Source organism: Armigeres subalbatus, unplaced genomic scaffold, assembly GCF_024139115.2.
Source record: "Armigeres subalbatus isolate Guangzhou_Male unplaced genomic scaffold, GZ_Asu_2 Contig1460, whole genome shotgun sequence".
Taxonomy (NCBI): domain Eukaryota; kingdom Metazoa; phylum Arthropoda; class Insecta; order Diptera; family Culicidae; genus Armigeres; species Armigeres subalbatus.
In genome coordinates this window covers 21568-29256 of record NW_026942244.1, presented here as the reverse complement: position 1 = coordinate 29256, position 7689 = coordinate 21568, and the positions used below count along the sequence as shown (strand labels likewise).

The 7689-nt window shown below is 38.1% G+C and overlaps 1 pseudogene; it reads left to right on the top strand.

The window, feature by feature from the left end:
* The first annotated feature begins 5334 nt into the window (after positions 1-5334).
* LOC134202843 (actin-binding LIM protein 2-like) lies at positions 5335-6751 on the top strand (annotated as a pseudogene).
* Positions 6752-7689: the final 938 nt, after the last annotated feature.

Sequence of the window (7689 nt, the reverse complement as noted above, 5' to 3'; positions counted from 1 at the left end):
TCTTCTGAGCATAATAAAATGTTTGCCATTTTCGGATTAGTGAACTTATTTTCATAATGATTTTTATATCGGGAATGAAACACATATTCATAATTGTTCAATATTAAGCTGGCCGGCTATTCTAGAATACTTTTCAAAGTGAAAAAGTACAAAATCATGCGAAATACTTTATGAGGGATATCAATACTTTCACTCAAAAAGGTGCTGGTTGCATCTGACAGTTCGTGACAGCGATTGCCTGGCTGCAGATGAGGTTACATTTTTTCCTCTTTGCCAGAGTGTATTATATAGAGTTGCGCAAAGAGTGATGCCAAATCTACCTATTGAACTGTCAAACCGTCTACCTATCGAGCAAAGTAAACAAATGTCAATTTTTTAAAATCATTGTGCTTTCCCGGATAAAAACGTACCATTGGTTCAATAGTATAAACAATTGGTTTACCATATAATGTACAGTATACAACAGAATATATTGTTTTTCAATGGTTGCACCAAAGACTAATTAAGACGTCACTGTGGAGCTCATTCTAGGGACCAATTCTAGTACTGCATTTGGTCCCTCGGTACCCAAGTTAGACGTTTCGATTTGTGTCTGCGATCACCTACATTTTCATTGATCTTCTACTGTAGTAACCTATGGTTACTAGTCATTGTTTGCAAAGATGCTTTCAAGTTGTTTTGATACGTTGAAGGAAAGTTCTAATTCTGAATTTATTTTCCAGGAAATCAAACATTAATAGTTTTGAACTGAAAATGTTCACTCAAACGTACAGCAGATCATGCGCCACCCCATAATTAGAGGAACTTATGAAGTGCTTTTAAGTCAATTTAATATTCAAAACTACCTACCCCGTAGCAAATTATGCAAAAAAAACTACCCGGTAGTAGTCTTATGAAAAATTTACAGCGAGCTGTCCGAGAGAACATCACGTGCTGAACACAAATCGCTTCGATGGTCGACGATAATTCGGGCCAGACTAAACACCCCACATTGAGTAGGGATACTAATGAACGTGAATTATCTATAACTAATAATTTCAACACGTTACTTCAACGTCAAATTTAATACTTGGCGTCGCATCGTTTTTCAAAACATGCGTAATACGTCTACTACGAATATAGTTATTTCTACTCAAATGGCGAAATGAACCGGCCAGCAGTATAATTGTTTGTTTTCCTGAAACACAAATTATACGTTTTAAATATGAATAAGGCATTTGGTGCATCCTTTTTTCCAATGTGCTCAAATACAATAGACATGCGACGAAATTGGCGATCGAGATCTGAAAAATAAATCGACACCAGTGAAACTTAGTCCACATATTCATAAAAATTCGCATGTAAGTACCCTGTCTCTTCTGACCTCCCAGGTTTGTGCGCCTCAGAACCAAAATTTTGGGGCCAACATCCGAGGCGTTCTATTTTTCTCGGATTGAATCCACGGAGTCTTTACCGGCAGTTCTGGATGAATAATCAATGATTACAGAAGACTGAACAGAACAGAAATCTTGTATAAATAACAGACTCCTCTTACACTAAACCTAACGAGTTCATTCTTATTGTCGGACATAATACCAATATCGGAAAGGAAATGTTGGCCTTTTTTTTCTCGAGGTTTGAAATATAAAATTAATGATTCAAATTATACAATAAAAGTTATTTTGCAGAATAAATCCTGTTTTCAACGTTCCATGGATGTTTTGATTTGCCAAATATTTATCAAGTCGCCTTAGCAACTTCAACGAAGTAATAGTTGCTAAGATTCTTTTTCGTAAAGCAAGGTGATTTTAGAAATGGTTATTAAATTTGTTCATTCTAGTACATCATAAGCGCAAAAAAATTGAGCTGTTGTATGGGACATGAACGTCTTAATTAGTCTTTGGTTGCACATATTGTATCCATACGGTGGATTCAATACGTCAACATATATCTCTGATGTGAATATACTTGCAATTGTATTTGAATCGTTTAGAAACAGAAGATTTAATTATTCACTATTGAAAAAAATCATCAAATTGCATATTAATAAAATGAAACAAAATGACTCCTGTCCACCAGTTTGTAATATGCATTATATTTTCCCTTAAATTTAATTTTTGAACATTAAAATTGTCCTAAATTAAAAATAAAATATTGTATTGTATTACAATAAAAATACAATTCAAACTATTGTCTTTTAAGCATTTTGATCGGTTATGTCTACAACATGTTTACCATACAATGTATTGTTTGACGAAAAAAATGTATGGAAAAACCTCAAATTTTGTATAGTTACGATACTTAACAACCCGTATATTCTATTGCGAAAATCTCATTTACAATTCAATGAATAGTTTGTAACAATACACACTTAAACCCATAATTTCAGCTCGGTAAATTATTTTACTGATTTTGTCCGGTAAAAGTATTTTTTTACCGAGATATCAGCAAATTTCAGAAATTTAACTGAGCTCTGTAATAAATAACACCGATGTCTCAGCACTATAAAGCTCATTACTGAACATCGGTATTCAACTTTACCGATCAACTTTCCGCAAGCACTTTCCGTAACTGTCAAAAACAAAATACTGACTGATTAGAAAATTATTTTGAGCTTTTAGTGGAATGCCTTCACTTGTCATAAGACGAGTTCGTACTATCCCATTTAATTCCACCACTTGATTGTATCTATGACAGATACGCGTATTTCGACCTCAACAGTAAGGTCTTCTTCAGTGTCTTGTACTTGACTCGACTTACTGTTGAGGTCGAAATACGCGTATCTGTCATAGATACAATCAAGTGGAATTAAATGTGATAGTACGAACTCGTCTTATGACAAGTGAAAATACTGACTATTCAGTAAAAATTACATTTTACGGAATTTCCGGTTATTCTGTTACCGAGTTCTCAGTATGCAAGATTTTTGATAGGTGCCATATTTGAACTCCTGTTTTTCGTTTTTCTTCCTGTTGAGCGTGTGCTCTCTGGTCGTTTCTGACAAAGAACGGGCCATTTTCATACATTTCGAAACACAAGTAAGTGCAAAAACCATAATCAGTAATACATTTTATTGGTTTGATGTGAATTTTCACAAATGATCTCAATTTTCAGATATTACCTTCGTAATAACCATGTCATCAAATGAAAATGGACAACCAAACGACATATTCGATATCGATCTCAAAGTCGAACGAAAAAATTAAAAGGCGCTTTTGTGTTTCTAATGTTATTGTTAATAAAAGTTCGAAAACTGTATTAAGCTGTTTTACTTTTTGATAATGTTTTATCTGTATTCAAAGATTTAATACAGTTTTATCAGTTGTATTTTTACAGAAGTCCGCTATCTATTTACAGATTATTCGGTATTTTTCTACCGAATCCTCAGTAGTTTTTTTGTTTTGTATTGTATAGAACTCGGTAATTAGTTGAACTCATTTACTGAGGCGACTACCGAGAGCTCAGCTGTTGAGAAATCGGTAATTCATTTACCGAACCCGGCGAATCAGATTAAGTGTGTACATTCTAATGTGTTTCTATGATTGCATCTACAATATATTTTATAGCCAATTTATTGTTTTATATGGTATTGTTACAATACAATGTATTGTTTTTCTATGATATTTTTATTCAGGTTGCCATCTCTTTCCATCCGCTATTGAGTTCTCCAGATCAATAGAAAATGTGCGTGATTCCGCTGTATTCCTGTCGAAGTGTGCAGTCTTCCTCTTAAAGTATTTGTGACAGTTTTGCTGCAACTAGATTACCACCCACTTTTATTTTATATATCCTACACGGTGACGTTAGTGTGTGAAACACTGCGCTTGGAGAACTCAATATCGACGTGAAATGTCAAACGTTTCCATAAGGAGAAAAGTATCAATTTGGTATCAAAGTGTTTCAACTCCGTTCTGTTTTAGCGCAAGCATGGTCTCAAATTCTTGAAACTCGGCAATAATTTAGTAGCACAAGACTCAGAACTATTCACCGGAGAGGCTTCGCGGACACCATTATATCAACCAAGAATACGTCAATCAAGGCTCTGGTGGCACACCTGCATTCTCGCAATAGTATGATGTGCATTTCACAGGCCTTACAAAACGTACCAATTGGCAATCCTGCGATCGCTCGCTGTGTGTGGCCGGATCCAATCTGGTGTCACCAAGGGTGGCACAACTGTTGCATTTTCCTCGAGAATTTTTTTATGGAATCAATGTCGATTAGGATTGATAAGGCGGTTGGAAGCGGAGGTAATGTGGAGGCGGTTTGTTTACGCATTGCGCAGGCCTTTTCTTTCTGATGGTACCGCTTGACGACGACAAGGCTATATTTTGTCAAACCGGGAACTTTATATTTAAGGTGACAGCCCGAGTGCGCATTCCTCCTTGACGCTAATGACTTTCGGCCAGAGCAACAAACGTCTTTTACTTTTAGGACCTATTGACGTTAAGTTCATTGACTTTAACATGAAATGGCTGTCCTTGGATTTGTCAGCAGGAAGCACTAATTAAAAAGCAAGAAAAAACATTTTTGGGGAGCGCTTTGTACAATGTCTCGCACTTACTATTCGGATTTCTAAATATCATTTGAATAAAAGTGAACTGAATAAAAGTGAACGATAGCCGTCCACGCTTCACGATGTCCGTGTTGTCGTATGCGGATGGAGCACGGTGCATGAGTACTGAATAGGAAATTTGGTTATCTTAGAGCGAAATCTCAGAGCAAGCTATTCTAATATATTCCTCGTGAAAATCTGTATATTAAGTGCACAGAACACAGCTAATGTCAAGAAATCTTTCTGCTATTCCTCGAAAATCTAAGCACGACAGCAAATCTCCAAGGCAGATTCGTTCTGAATTGAGTGTCCTCCTGGGTAACTCAATTGAGGGAACCAAATTTCCGTAATTTTTCATCAAGCAACAATAATATCGACCGTATCGTATCCAGATCGTATCGCTACATATCTCATGTTTTTATCCATCTTCCCGTCTAGATTTCAACTAACAATTTATTACTTTTTCTAGCGAGAATGATGCAGGTTTCATGGGAAGGCTGAAGTTCAAAATAATGTTATGAATTTGAATCGAAAAAAAAATCAATAAAGCTTAAAAATCGAAAAAGAGATTGGCGAAATTTTGCATTGAACCGGTAATAATCAGTATGGACACCACTATGCACTAATAGACCTTTCCCGTCCGACCAAACACCTATGTTTCGTATTTTTCCCTTAAACGTCCTTGGGTTTAGTTAACATTGCGCATAAAATAAGCTGTTTTTATGAAACGGTTATTTTCTTACAATTTTTTCAAAACATCAACATCGTCTGTTTTTCGAAAAATATTCACCAGCCAGACGATGGTGATCCTTAAATTAATCGTGTTTTGGCAACACTATACAGTGGTGAGAACATCGCTCAACAACTTCTTCTGGCAACTCTGTCGCATGTTTATTTACAATTCAAATATCAAAAAGTCGCGCCACTTTGCCCACCGTCCAGAGGATTGTAATATTATTCTGGTATTATTCAATCGTAACCGGAGTTTGTGCGCGAGATTAAATAATCAGGCAGAAATCACTTCCAACCCGGCCAAGGCCGCTACTCTCCAGCATCGTCAGGAAGCGATACCAGCGATACGTAAGCAACAGAATAGCAAGGACGTTGATCCGAACGAGTGCGCCGGATGTCACCAGCAGTTGAAAGAAGGTTAGGAAAACGCACTCGATCGGTAATGGCACATTTGGTGTTTCGAATGCAACGCTTGCGGAGTGACGCTAGATGCCGAGTACATGGGCAAGGATGGAGTTCCGTACTGAGAGAATAATTTTCAGAAATCGTTCGGCGTGAAGTGTGCCTACTGCCACCGATATATCAGCGGTAAGGTGCTGCAGGCCAGCGACAATCATTTCTATCCGACCTATGCCCGGTGCACCTAATGCGGCGATCCGTTCGGCGATGCAGAGGAAATGTACTTACAGTAATGGTGCGATATGGCACACGCGGTGCGGTCCTGGACCGTCGTCCGAGTCCGGCATCCTGAACAGGGTCGAAACCAGCGGGTTCAACAAGGAAACCGAGTTGGACTGTACCAGTACAAGTGCAATGAGTGAAATTCAGTTTTGCCATATTTCCATCGTCCCAATTAGTACGGCAGCGGGCACCGGTCAGCATCAGGATCGCGTTCACATTCAAGAAGCCGCAGCGTGATGAAGGTGTTAGTTAAGAGTATCCGCTCTGAGACACCCTCCCAAGAGCTCGAGAATGAACAATGAAGAACCGATCGTGCTGAGTCACTATCCGGGAGCGAAAAGCCCCCACCAGGCGAAGAACCAAAAATTGAGTTGAATGACTTTCCGTCACATCCGTATCCTTATATATACCCAGAAAGGCGCCGAAGATATTCCGAATCCTACAAGAACATTGAATCTGACGATGAGGTAGACCATCCGAAGAGCAAGGAAGATGAAGGAAATATTGCTGAGATGCACCTTCGAAAGAAGAGGAGGAGTTGTAAGTTGAAATCATCAGGTATGGTAAAGAAATTCTGAAGGATCTTCAGGAGCATAAAAGTACACACACTGGAAACGGAGAACCTTGATCCTCAGAATACCTCGCGCACTACATCAGCATCGAAGGAACCGGTATGAGTCCCCAGTGGGTGCGTTGCCCTCTAGAAACCTGGACCATCATCGACCTTGTGAAGATAAATATTTCGAAGAAAGATGTTTTAGTTACAAGATAAAGATTGTCGCTATCGTCGCTGTCCTGTCTTGAACATCTTTTCCGGCGAGGATAGGGGAGCTAAATGTCAAAGAAGGGAAAATCCATACGATTTGACAGCTTGGTACCCAACATGTTCCGGACAGCAGAACAAAGAGAACCGAAGCGACAATAATTTATCTTGTAAAGGCTCCGTCAGACGTTGCAAGCAAATCACTCGCAACGAGCATTTTGCTCGCAGAAAGTGACATCTGTCAAAAAATTACATGTCTGACTACACTGAAAGTGATTGCATGCAAACAAATGACAACTCACAAGCAAACGCTTGCCTGCATTGTGTGACTGCTAAGCGTTAAAAATTTGCAACTCGCAGAAACTCAATTGCGCTTGCTATTGCAGAATTAGCTAATTTTCGCTCGCAAAAGTGAAAAGGTATTGGGTGGCAGTCTTGCATTGCAAAAATAGGAATGGAATAAGATTTTCTGGCCGAAAAACAAGTTTTTCATTTTGTTTATATTTGCATGAGAGTAAATCTGACATTTGCTAAAAGTGAAAAGCGGCTACGAGTGACTGCAATCGCGAGTGCTCTCAGAAATCATTCGCTCGCACGAGTGATTTGCTTGCAACGTCTGATGGAGCCTTAACTAAAATATTTTTGGCAAGCCAGAGTAAACGCGACGAGCGATGCGACGCGACTCACGTAAAAGAATAACAACTGGGTTGTTTAGCGAAGAAAAAAATTGAGTTTTATACAGCTCAGCAAATAGAGCATATTTTTCTGGTCTCCAAAATATTTTAATTTTATTTGTAAACCCTTTATTTACATTTTTAAACGCAAAATAAATAACCATTTCAATCGATAGAATGATACTAACATTCATACAATGACAGTTGGCCCATTCAGCATAAGAACAAATTTTTAGTCCCATATAAATTCAAAATGCAAATTAAAAATAGTTCCGGGGCTCCAAAAGTTCTGAAAAATTGTAGTT